This window comes from Pleurodeles waltl, chromosome 10 (genome assembly GCF_031143425.1).
Source record: "Pleurodeles waltl isolate 20211129_DDA chromosome 10, aPleWal1.hap1.20221129, whole genome shotgun sequence".
NCBI lineage: Eukaryota > Metazoa > Chordata > Amphibia > Caudata > Salamandridae > Pleurodeles > Pleurodeles waltl.
In genome coordinates this window covers 682,960,959-682,977,472 of record NC_090449.1, presented here as the reverse complement: position 1 = coordinate 682,977,472, position 16,514 = coordinate 682,960,959, and positions in this window count along the sequence as shown.

Sequence of the window (16,514 nt, the reverse complement as noted above, 5' to 3'; positions counted from 1 at the left end):
CTGTCCTAGAGCTATTATTGTTATACTAATGGCGAATCCAGTTGTAGTAAATATACCGCTTAATATGCGATTTCCGCTCACGGGTCATCTGATAGCACATGGACTGACGGTCCAGGGGGATCCGGTCACTTTTGTGGTGGACGCCCATGCAGCCTATAGAACAGAACTTTTTTATTCTTGGGTCGTATTTCCAGCAGCTGATGGGGGTACAAATACTTTTCACGAATATACTGTTGCGAATGTCCCTGGACAATACTGGGCTTATGCATACTTAGAAATACCTTTATCTTATCAAGAACACCATAATTGGCTTGATGCACCCTCCCACATTCAGTAACACCAGTACGGTTAGGTCCGTTGAGTAATGATGGTCCGACCTGGCCTTTATTGGCTACATATACACCATATCCTGGAGTGGCAAATGTGGCAGTGGCTGAAGTGCGTCGTTTATATGTGGAATTAACTGCAACGTACAGACGATTAGTTCAGTTTGTGATGCAGACATTAAATACTAATGCAGCGCGTGCTGCTCCAGCTCATCCACAAGCGGTGGTGCCGGGAATAAATCCGGCCACTGTACACTCTGTAATGGGCAAGGTACCGGCTAAACGTGAGGAGACTCAATTTTGGCAGGCGCAAAAAATTAATACGCTGGAAGCAGTATTTCCCCATACGGGACCTCAGGATAAGCATAGAATTTTGACGATGTGTTTGCCGTATGGGATGGTTCCTACGGTGGATCTTTGTAATACTTGGGGCACGGTGTTTGCCGCTCTCTATACTACAGCACACGGTACACCGACTTTGGCTAATTTGCTGGAGGTGCTTAAACAAATTCAGGATGAATATGGGGCTGCCCCTGCCTTGGATTTAGGCATGCAATTGATGGGTAATTTTGACGCGGTTTCTTCTATTATTTTGAGTAATCTCAAGGGGGAGGCTGTAGCACTAGCAGTGCGAATGCGTCTTCGGGACGTTCCGCAGATTAATCAGGAGCGGGAACTTCCGAGAATAATAGCTGAAACATATTCTAGTATTGGTCGTGATAGCCTAGGGGTTCGACCGCAGAAACCACAATTGCAGGGTAAAAATAATAAGGATAATTCTAAGCAACCTGAGGGTGCGAAAAAGCGCTGGGATAAGAAACAGCAAACACCTAAGAAAGATGGTGGGCAGTCTCCGCAACCGAAGACCCCACAAAATAAGTATAATCTCAGGAATAGGGATACTTTGAAGACGCCTGATAGATATCAATATACTGATACGCGCCAATCTCGTTCCTTTCAGGACTCCTCGGAGAAAAGAAGTGAGAGAGGTGGGCGGTCAGAGCGGAGGACGGAGTACGTGAAACCGAGACAGGATTCACAACGCTCAGCGGAGGTTTCTATTAAACAAGAAGAGAAACCGCTGCAACAAAAACAGCAGTTTAAAAAGAAGAAAGTGGCAGCAGTCTCAGTTAGACATGCCGCTCAAGAAGAGAGTTCTCTTGACGAACAAGACATGGGCATTAGCGCTGTTAGACAGCGCGGCAGAGGTCACAATAGTTCGTCGGAGTCTTCTAGAGCATCTGGAGGCGAAAGCAACTGATGACTTCATACAAGTCGAGACGGCGGATATGCGAGTCTCTGATCCTGATCAAGTATATCTTGTGACTCTACGATTAGAAGGGGACATTGACCGCGTTGTACACGCCATCTTTTGGGACCATATGGTGAAATCATATGATGTCCTGTTGGCCGAACAAGATTGGCCACCTGACTTTGTTCGCGACTGTCCAGTTGGGGAGGAGGTTATTGCGCCTTCCTTTTCACCACTTGTTCCGAGAGAACTAGCGGAGTCATATGGTAAATCATGGGCTCTAGCACAAGCCCCCGCCCTATATAGAAATAATGTGGGGTGGGATAAACAATCACCTTATCATGTCATTCCCATTAAAGGAGAACCTCAGCCACAGCTGCAATATCCTATTAAATTTGAAGCAAGGGCATCGGTTCGGAAAATTCTTACACAATTGGAGTACCAAGGTGTGATTGAGCCTTGTGTCTCGCCGATGAATAATCCCTTATTTCCGGTTGCTAAATGTGGTGGATTACAGACATTTGAATAGTCATACACGCACATATGCTATACAGAATTCACATAGCGCTGCGCTTATGAATAATATAGTGCGTAAAAAATACAAAACAACCTTGGATATCTCGAATGGATTTTTCTGCCAGAATATAGTACCCGAAAGTCGGGACTATACCGGTTTCAGTGCGTTTGGCTCTCAGAAAAAGTTTTGTCGTTTACCTCAGGGGTATAAGAATAGCCCAGGACTGTTCTCGGCTCGTGTGACTGAACTTCTGCACGAGTTGGACCCTGAGGCGTTATCATATGTTGATGACATTTATTTGACGGACGATGAGATTCTACAACATCTCAGTCGCGTATCGCGCATTGTTGTGGGTTTTGCTGATATTGGTTATAAGTTTAATTTTAAGAAATCGAAGATTGCCTTCCTCAGTGTTATTTTCCTGGGATATGAGTTATCGAGTGAGGGCAAGAGCCTGGCGCCACATTTTTTGGAGAAATGTGCTTTACTGCAGCCTCCTAATACGGTTCGGAAGCTCCAGTCTTTGTTGGGGTTTCTGAATTTTGGCAGAACTTACATTCCTGATTATGCTACACGTATAAAACCCTTATATGAACTGATTCGCCCGAATTTTTCAAGTAGATTTTGGACGATTGAGCATACACACATACTGCGAGAGCTGCAGAATGATCTCTTAGCGGTTAAACATTTACACATGCGGGACAATAAAACTCATTTGGTCATCAGGGTGATTCCTGGAGCTGTTGGATTTACGTATGTCACCTTTAATGAAGGGGAGACAGTCCCGATAGCATACAAGTCCCACTTGTATTCTGCTGCAGAACAACGTTTTGCACAGACTGAGAAAATTCTCACTGCAGTACAGATGGCTGTGATCAAAGAAAGACCGCTAGCCCAGGGCCAACGCATTATTGTCGTTTCCCCAATTCCGGCCTTGGAGGCTGTTACAAAAGCGAGTGTTCCTAATTCGAAAGCTTTACACCCGCGGTGGATACAATGGGCTACGTCTTTGACCGCCACTGATGTGGATTACATATTTGACCCTAAGCTGCAGACTCAAGAATTTCTTCAATATGAAATAGAGTACCCGGTTCCTGCTGGCACATTACCTATTGACCAATATGAAGTGGTCATGTATACCGATGGCTCTGCGCAACCGGCGGTTGGGACTAAACAACAGTATTCTGCTGCTTGTGCGGTGGTGAGCGGGACTATGGAGGGGGGAGTTTTCTGCCCCCGACATACTTATACTAAAACCTTGGGAGATTGCACGGCGCAGCTGGCTGAGCTCAAAGCTCTTTTGTTAGCGTTGGAGCATGCAGAGCCGGCGATATTGACCTTGCTAGTCTGTGACTCCTACTACTGTGTGCAATCCTTCAATGAATATCTGCATTATTGGAAAATGAATGGGTTCAGAGATTCTAAAGGCAACACCATTAAACATAAATTGTTGTGGGGTAAGGTTGTGGGTCTGAAAGAGACGCTTCCTAAAGTCCATGTTGTACATACACTTGGACACCAGCGCGTTGGAATGCACGTTGCTGGGAATACTTTTGCTGATGAGGCTGCAAAGTCGGCAGTGGCTATCGCTACTGTAGCCGCGGTAACTCGTTCGAGTTCAAAACCAGACATAGAGATTTCGGCTGCCATAAAAGCTACGGCTGATGGCACGCCATTTCCTAAAGGATTCCCTTCTAAATATAGTTACTGCTTGAGTAGTGCACTAAATGCTGTTGTTAATATTCCAGGCGTTGGTGTACGTGAGTTACCGAATAAGATTGAGAGACTTCGATTAATTTCTGCAGCGCATGAAGGGATGGCATCTGCGCATGCTGGTGTGGCTGCCACGATTTCGCTTTTACAGGCCCGTTATTGGTGGCCTGGTCTCTATAAGGAGACAAAGCAGTATGGGCCAGATGTAGGAAAGTCCCAAATTGCGACTTGCAATTTGCGAGTCCCTGCGACTCGCAAATTGCAAGTCGCAATTTGGGATGCAGAAAGGTGTCTCAGACACCTTCTGCAAGTCGCTATGCGACCCCATAGCGACTCAGGGCCCTCACGGGGATGGAGGCCTGCTGGGAACAGCAGACCTCCATGTCCGTGACTGCTTTTAAATAAAGCAGTTTGTTTTTTTCAAAGTGCAACCCGTTTTCCTTAAAGGAAAACGAGCTGCACTTTGAAAAATAAACCGAAACCTTTTGTTTCGGTATTTTTCAGGGCAGGTAGTGGTCCATTGGACCACTGCCTGCTCTGAAAAATTATTTTTAGGTCCAGTCACAAAGGGGAAGGGGTCCCATGGGGACCCCTTCCCGTTTGCGACTGGGTTACCATCCACTTCAAGTGGATGGTAACTGCGAGTCCATTTGCGACCGCTTTCGCGGTCGCAAATGGAATTGCATACCATTGCGACTCGCAAATGGGAAGGGAACACCCCTTCCTATTTGCGACTCGGAAATGCATTTTGCGAGTCGGTGCCGACTCGCAAAATGCATTTCTACATAGCAAAGACGCATTTGCGACTCGCAAACGGCGATTTTCGCCGTTTGCGAGCCGCAAAGTCTTTGCTACATCTGGCCCTATGTCCTTTGTTGTGACATCTGTCAACAAATTAAAGTATCGTCGGCTAGACGCCCGCAGCAGACTCCTCTTCTGATATCAAATAGACCATTACAGTGTGTGTACTTGGACCATTGTGGTCCACTGACACCAGATAGTGCATACAAATACATATTGGTTGCAGTAGATTCGTGCTCCAGATTTGTGTGGGTCTGGCCACAGCGCTCGGCTGACGCTCGGACTGTTATTAAAGATTTGCGTATCTTTGTCGATACATTTGCAGTTGCGGCTTTTCATTCGGACCAGGGCCCTGCTTTTGCCTCTAAGGCATTCAGGGACACCATGGCTTCGTTGGGGGTCCAACTCCAATTCTCGTCTCCATTTCATCCCGAGGGAAATTCTGTCGTGGAGCGTTTAAATCGTGATTTAAAGCAATCCTTAACAGCCAGGGTTATAGGTACGGGTCGTAGTTGGCTAGCCCACCTGTATGGAGTACAGAGAGCACTTAATAACTTGCCTAGAAGGTCACTGGGGGGTCGTACTTCATATGAGTGCCTGTTCGGAACACGAATGTATGTTCCTGATCTAGATGGTCCTGGTGTGGAGGCGGCAGAAACGCCCTTTGACATAAATGATCGTGTCACTGTTTTGCAGGATTTACAACGATTCCGTGAAGATAACTCTTCTGCGAGTGCTGCCTCCTCTGGAATTAAGGATGAGCCAGTAACACCTACTGGTTGGATACCCAGGATTGGGGATCTAGTGTGTGAAAAGGTCGCAGTAAAGAAAGAATTTGGTCCTTCTTATCGAGCACCTGTCCCGGTGTTGGGGGTGAGCGGCACGAGAACTGTGATTTTGCCGCCGCTGCAAGGGGCCAAAGGAAATCGTTTTGTTTCCATTGATAATGTCAAGTTACAACATGTGGCCGATTCTGCACAGCAGACCAAGAGGGACACCCAGTAGTTCCGGCATCCCTCTCACTACAGGGGAAGAAGTCCCGCTGCAGGTGATTAGCACCGACCATGTTTCCTCTCCGAGCTTGGGGAGGGTGGAAGATGATCTTGCGATTGTTCCACAGTCGACGATTGATATCGATTCTTTTTCTCAAGTTGCTGTACGTTCTACTGATGTTTCTGAACATGTGATTTATAGCGTACCTAGGAGAGAACCTCCATCAGCTTCCTTGTTCACTGTTGCACCTTTTGCGAGAACTGCCTCTGGCTGCTTCAACGACGCGGATGCGGCTGTATCCAGCTCTTCGTCTTCGCTGTCTTCAATCCGAGGTCCACGTAAGCTACTAAGTTGGCTTAAACGTACATATTTTGTTGTTCCTTGGAACTATTTGTGGCTTTTTATGGCTGTACTGACTATTTTTTTTATGGTTGGGATTTGTGGTTACCTTTTTTCTGGTAATACATGGTAATTTTCTTCCTGATCGATCAGACATTGAGCACGTGGAGACTGTGTTGAGACCACATTTTTCGTCTCATATGGTTCGAAGAGACATATCCAATGTGAACATTTCTGCGATACCAATTCCGGATGGAATTGTGTGGGATAAAGTAATGTTTGAAATATATGGTACCACTGAATTGATTCAAATACAGTATGTTCTTAAGTTATCAATGAATGATATTGTTATTCCAGGCATTGTTTCTGATGATTGGGATGTGAAGACAGTAGATGCTATGCTAAAAGATTTGCAATATTATACTGTCTATGACGATGAAGATGCTTACCAATTTAAAGATAATCATGGTGATATGTTTTGCTACACCTATTATGGACACCACTTTATTCACAAAGCGAGTAGCCCTAAGTCCATCTTTCATTATGTACAATGGGAACATTGCTCGACTCCTCCACCAGGGAGTTCGAAAACGTATAATGATAAATTTGCATATTTTTCTGGGCATGATCAGCGAAGCGCTAAGTCTTACTATTTTAAAGTGACACCGTATTCTAATAAGCAAATTTTGTTGACCGATACTAAATTACTGTATTCTAATTCGTTTGTATCTAAACTTTCGGTCGAAGGATATGAATACTGGTTGAAGACTGTTGACTTGAAAAGTGTTTGGGGTACGAAAAATTGGCAGATGCAAGGCAGAGATACATTATTTCGAGCATGCATTATCCCTGTGCAAATGATTTTCCTCAATGACACAGTACAACAGACTAGTTGTTTGGGCTTGGCGTCGATTAGAGAATTGACTTTGCCTAGCATACCTGTCCCTTCTAAATTAAATAACTGGCAGCACTATGTGAATGCTACTTTTAGTGAATTTACGCATTGGGTCCAGAATGGTACGCTTAACGCTTCATCGTTACATCCGGGCGGGTGGTTATTGTGGCCTGTAGACACTAATCAGTGTCATCAACGTTTTGTTACCTCTTCTGGGGGGTTCAGGACTAGTAGGGCAGACCCTCGTTACATTTCACCTGAACATGCAGATATAATAACTACATACAGTGTGGGGAAACTTTGTCAACAATGGTTGAAGTACTCCACGCTGGGTGCAGTTAAGTCACACCTCAAGTTACTGTCTAATGGTACTGATTTACAAGATTTCTTGTCAGGTCCCAAGGTGCCCCGGAGAAAAAGGTTCTTATACGAAGTGTATAATGAGTTTTGGAAACTTTCCCAGCAGGAGGCTGCAGCCAGGTTAAGACAGATTGATCGAGAAAATCTGCTGCAGACTTTGTCTCTTGTTGATAATGGCATGCATACCATTTCTGACCGTGTTTACACGATTGACAGCATTGTCTCTTCTGCTATTGACTTTATAAAATCAGACATGTCTTCTTTATATCATGGGCAGAGTCAGACACGATCTATCATGCAGCTGGGTTGGACTCTTCAGACCTTGAAGGCGGGTAGCGTTCCATGGCAGCACATTCGTGCCAGAGAGATCTTTATCTCCTTTAATTTAACTCGTCAACAACAATTGATGGCTAAGAAGGAAGCGACGTATGTTATGTTAAATATTGAAAAGTTGGAGAAACTGCCTTTTACGGTGGCTGAGATTCCGTCAGCTGAGTGGTTGATTCATGGGGTTATTAATTTGCCTATCTCCACTCTGCAATTTACTTCTTGTTTGAAGCACATTCCGGTGGGTAGATATGAACTATTGGGGGACAGTTACATACACGGGGTGTGGGAGCTTCCTTTTCAGTACAGATGTGTTAATGGTTTGCGGGAAGTTTTTCTTAGCGGTAGCGACTGCGAAACTTCTGTTAGCCATTCCATGGTTTGTAAACAGCTGTCCTTGCACGGAGCGTGTAATGCTTCGATTGCTAACTTAGCTTGTTATCTGAAGGGAGTTCCGGTAATTAAAAAAACTTTCCAGGTGCTTTCTAACGGCAGTTACATTGTTCTTAACAGCGAACGCTGCTGTGGCATGCGTGCCGGAATAGTTTACATCGTCGTTGTCAACAAGGCCGTTACGTGCTGCGGGAATGTGTTGTTTCCCCCTACTGAATTTAGGGAGGTAGCGGACATCTGGCCTCATATTGCTACTTCCAAGGTTGATTTCGACAAGTTGAGTCAGCTGAAAGCTTTATTGTTTCAAAAGCATGTGGCCCTTACATCTGCTAGCGAGACCTACGCACTTCAAGTGGCAAGGTCATCGGCGGAGATACAGTCCCTTTTGAGTGCTAACTTTCCGAGTCACTTCGGTGAACTTGTGGGACATATATTTAATGCATCTAGCACTGCTGGTATTGCTCATTTTTTCAAAGCCGTTGGTGTTGGTTTCGTTCACACCTTCTCTTCCGTATTCGGTTTGATACCTTCGGCTATACACTCTATTTTCGGAAGCATTTTTGGGGGTTTCCCAATTACTTTGGCTTTATTTGCTGGAGTTTTGCTATTGTTGCTATTTTTTCGCAATGGCTGTCCCGCCGCAACGAGATCCTGTATTGCTGCTCCCGTCAGCGCAGCTGTGTCGTGAACGCATGATGCAGCGTTTTGGAGCAACACTCCTGGCTCATTTGGAGTGTGACTGGTCTTTGTCGTTCCGACCGGTTTTGGATTGTGTGCAACCCGTGTTTCGGTGCCTTTGGTGCTCGTTTGAACATGCACTGGCTTTCTGTCTCTCACTGCAGCGCTCTCCAGTGGTTGATCTTGATCTGTTGATGTTCCCGATTAGGGCTCATTCCCAGACTTGTGCACTGCGGTTGCGTTTGCTTCGTGAAGCGGATTATGAGATTCCCTTCCTGGAGGAAGATGGTTTTGTCTCTTTCCGTGGCACTACACGGGGTGCCGACCTGAATGGTTTTGGGGCTTTGGAACACACCTGCTCCATGGTACTTTGTGGCGTGGATCTTCCGATATTGACATATCTCGAAGTGGAGGAGCTTCTACGTTCTGTTGCTTCTGTTTGACAATTGGATTTTTTTTTTTCTCTCTCTCCCGACTAAATTGACACTATATTGCAATTCGCTCTATTGTCACATGTTTCCTAAATTTATGACTTTGTTGTCTTCTCATCTTGTCGAAATGTTGGGTTTAAATTTAGGTCATGTTTTTTTTTATGTTGTTGGAACCACTTGCTACCGACAAGGGGAGGGTGTAGTGTGGTCAGTTTTACGTATATTTTGCACATTAGCTTCAGGCCTTAGGCCTCTGTGCACTTTGCCCTAAATATATTTTATTCATTTGCTAACAGCTTAGAGCCTCTGTGCACTTTGCTCTAAATGCTTTCTATTAGGCTTCGTACTGTTATTTTACAGAATAGCCAGTTCTACAGTGTTGTTTTTTATTCATATCACACTGTTTTGCCTACTTCAGCACTGGAGTTCTTCATAACATATTCACTCTGTGCTTTAGTCAAGGATACAGTCTGGTACATTGCCGATAGACGTGGTAGGAGTCTAGACTTGCCATTCCTGCGTAGGAACATTTTGTGATCACGATGACATGTTAGTTATAAAATTACTTCCTTGTCCCAATACATAGCAGAGGGAGATTCCGACCAGGGAACCACAACTAGACGCTGACTGCCTCGTTGCAGATGCTGAACCAGATCACAGGCCTTTGCTCAGGTATGAGTGTGTCCGTCTCCCTAGTGATACAGAAAGGCAAGCTGAAAGCTTAACATGCTGTGCTCTAAATAGAACAAGCAGAGGGAGAGTAGAAACGGTTAGGAATTATGATAGCTTTATTTCTATGTTTTACTCTCCTGGTTACTATATCAATCCTACTATGTTGTATTGTTCTGGTTATTGCGGCTCACGCCTTAATATCTAAAATACAGTCGTTTTATTAAAACATTATATAAAACTTATACTGTCTTTGTCATTTGTATATGAGACTATATAGTGAATGAGAGAGTTGGTTTGGATCTGAGTGACCACGACTTCCCTGAGAAGTTCCAAAGATGTCATGCGCTCGGCTGCCCAATCATTTCTTCCCCGTGGGAGAAATGAGGCACTGCTAGTTAGCCGGAGCAACAACCGGATTTAGGGTGACAGAGTTCCTTACACGTGGGTCAGACTCAGTCCCCCACACCGTTATCGATCCTGCTGCCTAGAAATCCAGTAGTCTCATTTAGGATAATGAGAGCCCACGCGACACCATGACACCCTCAACCTCGCCAAGCACCTCCACTTCCGAATCCACATCAACGCCAACACCACCCTCAAAGGAACTCTGATCTATAGACCATCAGGCCCCCACTCTCATTTCTGCGAAGCCATTGCGACATCGTCAGCATCAACGCCCTCGACTCCACAGAATACATCCTCCTCGGCGATCTGAACTTTCACCTAGAAAACAACAACGACGGCAACACCACCAACCGACTGGCCAACCCCGCCAACCTCGGCCTCAGACAACTCGTAAGCTCACCCACCCACTCCGCAGGCCACACACCCGACCCCGTCTTCTCAGCCAGAAGAATGGAGAAAAATATTGACGGATCAACTGATTTCCACACTCGCCCAGGACCCACCCCCAGAGACCACGGACCCCAACACAGCCACCACCAACCTGAACCGCTGGATAGAGGACTGCACCAACACACTCGCGCCGCTCAAAAAAAAAAAAAACACCCTCCACAGAATCAAGGCCAGATGGTTCACCCAAGACCTACAGGAATCCAAACGGCTATGCCGCAGACTGGAAAAAACATGGCACCGCGCACCTACCAACCACAACAACACTGCATTCAAGGATGCCATACGCAAACATCACCAACTGATCAGCACCACCAAATGGACCCACTTCAAAAACCGCCTGGACACCAGCACTCTCAACAGTAAAGAGCTCTTCGGCATCATCAAAGAGCTCTCCGCTCCCAAGACTTGCTCCAACGAACCCCCGCCATCACAGGAGTTCTGCAACTCACTCGCAACCCACTTCGGTTGAAAGATAGAAGAAATCCACAACAGCTTCAACCCCCAGACCCACCAGCTGACTACAAACACCCACGAACCCAATCCCCCAAACGACATCCACCTCCTCCACACCTGGACCCCCGTCAGCAAAGAAGACACCTCCAACATCATGGCCTTCATCCACTCCGGATCACCATCGGACCCCTGCCCAAACCATATCTTCAATAATGCAAATATCATAATCGCTCCCCACCTCTGCAACACCATCAACAGCTCCTTCAAGTCAGCCACCTTCCCAGAAAGCTGGAAGCACGCAGAAGTCAACGCCCTGCTGAAAAAACCCTGGGCAGACCCAGACGACCCGAAGAACTACCGACCAATCTCCCTCCTCCCGTTCCCAGCCAAAGTAATCGAAAAAATCGTGAACAGCCAACTATCCAGATTCCAGGAAGACAGCAAGGCACTCGACACCTCCCAATCCGGATTCTTCAAACACCACAGCACCGAGACCGCACTCATCGCTGCCACAGACGACATCAGGACCATGCTCGACGAAGGAGAAACAGCAGCACTCATCCTCCTTGACCTCTCCGCAGCCTTCGACACGGTTTGTCATCACACTCTCCGCACACGCCTCCATAATGCCGGAATCCGCGACAAAGCACTCGACTGGATCTCATCATTTCTTTCAGGCAGAACCCAGAGAGTCCACCATTCATATCAGAAACCTCCAGGATCATCTGCGGCGTCCCCCAAGGCTCATCTCTAGCCCCACGCTCTTCAAAGTGTACATGCCCCCACTCGCCAACATTGCACGAACACACCACATCAAGATAATTTCCTACGCAGACGACACTCAGCTAATCCTCTCCCTAAAAAAAGACCCTGCAGCTGCAAAAAACAACCTCCACAACGGACTCCAAGCCATCGCCAGCTGGATGGAAGCAAGCTGCCTCAAATTAAACACAGACAAGACAGAGATCCTCATCTTCGGAGCAAACCCCTCAGCATGGAATGACTCCTGGTGGCCCACCTCCCTAGGATCCGCACCACCTCCCACCACCCATGCACGTAACCTGGGTTTCATACTGGATTCCACACTCAGCATGACTCAGCAGGTCAACACCATCTCCTCTTTTTGCTACAACACCCTACGCATGCTCTGAAAAATCTTCAAGTGGATTCCCGTCGAAACCAGGAAAACTGTCACCCACGGCCTGGTCAGCAGCCGACTGGACTACGGAAACGCCCTATATGCAGGAATGACAACCAAACTTCAAACAAAGCTGCAAAGAATCCAGAATGCATCCGCCTGACTCATTCTGGACATTCCACGCAGCAACCACATCACCCCCCACCTCAGAGACTTACACTGGCTACCAATACCAAAAAGGATCACCTTCAAACTCCTCGTCCACGCACACAAGGCCCTCCACAACACAGGCCCAACCTACCTCAACGAAAGACTCACCTTCCATACCCACAACCTTCGCTCCGCCAGCCTCGCCTCCGTTCCCCGCATCCACCGCACCACCGCCAGAGGAAGATCCTTCTCCCACCTGGCCGCCAAGACCTGGAACTCCCTGCTGCTCCACCTTCTCCAGACCCAAGATCTCTTAACTTTCAGGAAACACCTAAAGACATGGCTATACGACCAGTAGCTCCTCCCCCCAGCGCCTTGAGACCCTAACGGGTGATTAGTGCGCTTTATAAATCTTATGATTGATTGATTGATGCAGCCGCTCCCATAGGTGGTAAACCGAGCGCGATGCGCTCCTGGTGTGCCTGCTCCCCAACCGTGACCCTCTGCAGTGAGGCCCAATCTTTATGAACAGTGCCGGACCAGGTCCTGTGTGGAGTCGGGGGTGATTGCCTTAGATACGAGCCGGCCACACTTGCAAGGGTGATGTTGAACTGAGGTGGGGTGCTCACCCAAAGAGTCCACGCAAAGGGTTAGTCCCTTCAGTAGCACCCAGTTCACACAGGCTGCCACTTCATTATGATGGACCCCTGTCCCACGGGTTCCGTCGCTCCAGGGGTCAGGCTATACAGGCACAAACCTGCTTACGAGGTCAGACATGATCCAGGCTGACAGACGGTCCCTACAACGCGTGTAGTAGATAGCTGCAGCACACCTCCTCGCACATGTTGCGAGCCTCACTGGGCCCTCAAGCGAAGGTGTACTCCGGTGGCAGAGGAGGACCTGTCTCCCTCCTTCCTCGGCATAGGGCCCACTCCAGCACAGGCAGGGAGGCTGCTGGTAGTACCCCTCTGAAACCCACCCTGTCCCTCGAGGACTCCAGGAGTTCGGGGGGTGTCCAACTGCAGGCACTGGAGGGTTGAAGGGTCACGGACCGTGGACAGGCTCCAGTCTGACTTCTGTGGCCGGACGCGATCAAGACCGTGGCTCTTCCGGCATCGGAAGGCCGTGAGGCTGCTGCGCTGCACACACCGGTTTGTGGAGAGTAACAGCCCCCTCCTACGCTCGCCGCCAGGGTGAGCAGACTGTGGCCAGCTTGTGGAGGTACTCCCATCCTCTGATAGCCCCTCCGGCCCCCCGGGCTCAGCTTCGGCATGCAGAGTGCATTTACCAAGCGGCCATTACCAACGACGGCCAGACCACACCCTAAAACCTAGAATTTTACAAAATAATTATCTTAAAGCTGCTACTGTGAGTCTGTTGAGATATTAGCCTGTGTATGCCTAGCACCTACCTCCCTATGAGGAATCTTTAACTACTTGACTAACACTACCAATGACAGCAAATTGCTGGACAAGCTAGCACTTGGCCCAGTTGCTCAAGGCCCATAGTAGGTTGGACCACAGGACATCACGAGTAAGAGTAACCAACCACCACAGTTGGGTCCGGGAACTACTGCTTGCCCTGTAGCCTTCTGAAAAGGGTTTTAACAGGCACATTTGATCTTGCAGTAAAAAACAACAGGGCAAAATTATGAACCAGTTTTATGAGTCATAACGCAAAATTTCATAAACTTTTGGGACATTTTATGTAGTTTTGCAAAATAAAATTAAACACGTTTTGCCTAAAATTACTCACCACTACCATTATTATGACATTGTAGCACTTGCATTGCCTGGTGACAATTGAGAACTAGATTGGATCAAGGAAAAAGGATAAAGACTCTGCTGCCTCAAATGACTTTGGAAGAGTTTTCTTTTCTTGTTCTTGAATCATAGCTTCAAGCACTGGACCAGTGTGATATTCTGGTACAGAGGGTTATTTTCACCTACTCTTTATTATTTATTTTATTTTATTTTTGTACATCATGAGCATGGCCCAATAATTCATAAAAGATTAAGTTGCAGTGCCCAGAAAAATATGTATGTACATGGGAGCTTTGCAAATCTGATGTCGCACCTACAAATGTTTAGTGAAGTCTACAGGGTGACAAAATAAAGAAGATAGCATTCAAGTGAAAAGAAGGTAGAAGGGCCTATCGCCGAAGGTACAGTTGATTAGATAAAGCCTTGCTGTGGGAGCAATATCAACAAGTGACTGGAGATTTTATTTCAAGAGAGTTGTGGAGAGGCAAACAGATCAACAAGACAATGAAGGGCAAGAGCCTGAAAAGGCAACACCTTAGTAAAGTGGTTAAGGGAACATGTGGTGATTAGTGAGAAATAGCCTTATCGTACACAAAACAGAGACAAACAGGGAGAATTGGCAAAGTGGGACTTTTATAAAGTTTTAAAAAGAGTTGGTCACACTGACTTTCCTTGCAAAAGGGAAACCGTTTCTGCTGTCATAAATAGCCGCAGGAGCAGCTGGTTTACTTCTGCCATTCTCAATAGTCCTGCTGTCATAAATGGCCGCAAGAGCAGTTAGTTTACTTCTGCCATTCTCAACAGTCCCCTATTTGACATGATACCTCTGGCACATCTCCTTCAAAGAGCCCAAGCCCCTCCTGACTCACAGTCTCTCAACTGCTCTGTGGGTCACTCCCTATCTATACGGCAAAGATCGTTGACCCTGTGCTTCCCTGCACTCTCCCCAAATCTTTAACTCCCCTACACATGCCTGAGTCAGTCCTCCTGCACCATCACCCTGCATTGCCCTGTCTTACATTGCATGGCCTTGCCCATCCCACCCCACCTGTGGCTGGAAATCAGCACATCCTGTGGACCACAAATAGCTCATACTTCATTTTGGTAAAGTGAGAAGTCAGACCACTTCATTAATCTTGAATGGGTCATGTTCCAGACTTTGAACCACTAAACTAACATAGGGTAAACCCTTGCCTGACCCTAATCTGTTTCCCTGCATATATCTATGTATGTAGAAATTATATAGCATAAACCTAGCCAGAAGTCAATGGAGACCAGTACAGGGTTAAAGAAAAATGTGCAGTCAATCACTGATCGGAGTGAAAGCTGGATTCTGAGAGTTACTTTGCCATTATGTAGTATTCTTTAGAGAAGTGTTCTCAGCTCTATTTAAAACTGACGCATGCTTGGGGCAGATGAACAGAATGATGTTCCAGATCCTAAGTGCTAAATTAAAAGACTGGTACCTTTATTTTTCCTTTTTGCATTTCTTTACTCCTGTCTGATAATGTCCTGGCTGCAGGTGTGCTGAGAGACATTGGAGGTCATGAGCTTGTGAGCATGATAAGCAGAGTGCCAGTCATGATGGCTCACTAGATGTTGCAACTGGTTTTGAAGATAGTGCAAGCTGGCAATGGGATATAGTGGAATTTCTTCAGGTGAGGGATGATGGTGTCCTAGTTCATCAAGCCTTTTGTGAAAATGTGGGGTGCTCTTAAGGGGTAACTGATGGTTTAGAAGGCTGAGAAAAATGTTCTTGACCCATCAGATGCAGAAGTGGGAGGGCTTGAACAGCAATTCTGAAGTAGCTTTCTGGGAGGGATGTTTTCACTTTGTTTAGAATCACTAACTGGTTCCAGGCCATCTTGGTTTTCTTCATAGTATGTTTCATGAGGGTGAGTTGGGTATCCAGAGTGAATCTGTTTTACTTGGCATTGGTTGAAAGTTGGGGCTCACATCTCTCCAGGCTCATGTCAGTGCTAGTTGTGAACTAGTTGTTTCACATAGGCAAACAGTGTTGGTAAGGCTGAGTTTCAGGTAAGGCTGTGACATCTAAGCCTGGATGGGGTGAAAGCAGAATTAGAGGCATTGGATGTCTGCAGTGGATTTCATTTTCAACTGGGGTGTATGTTGTTGGCCTATTTGTTAATTGTAATTGGCCTAATTGGACTATATAGTGCCAAGCCTCGCCATACAGATACTAAAAATAAAATGTGGCAAAATGGAATTCTGGGGGATTCCACAGGTGCTATGAATCTTGTGGGGCCTGGATTCACCCATCTGAATTAACTGGTGTCATTTGGAGAGGTTGACCAGAACCAGTGAATGGAATTGCAAGAGAACCCTATTCAGAGCTTCAGGGCATTGATGAGGATGGGATGGTTTACATTGCTGAAGGTGGCTAGGGGGTCCAACAACATCAGGAGACCCTGACCATCTTAAAATTGACAGGTGGTTA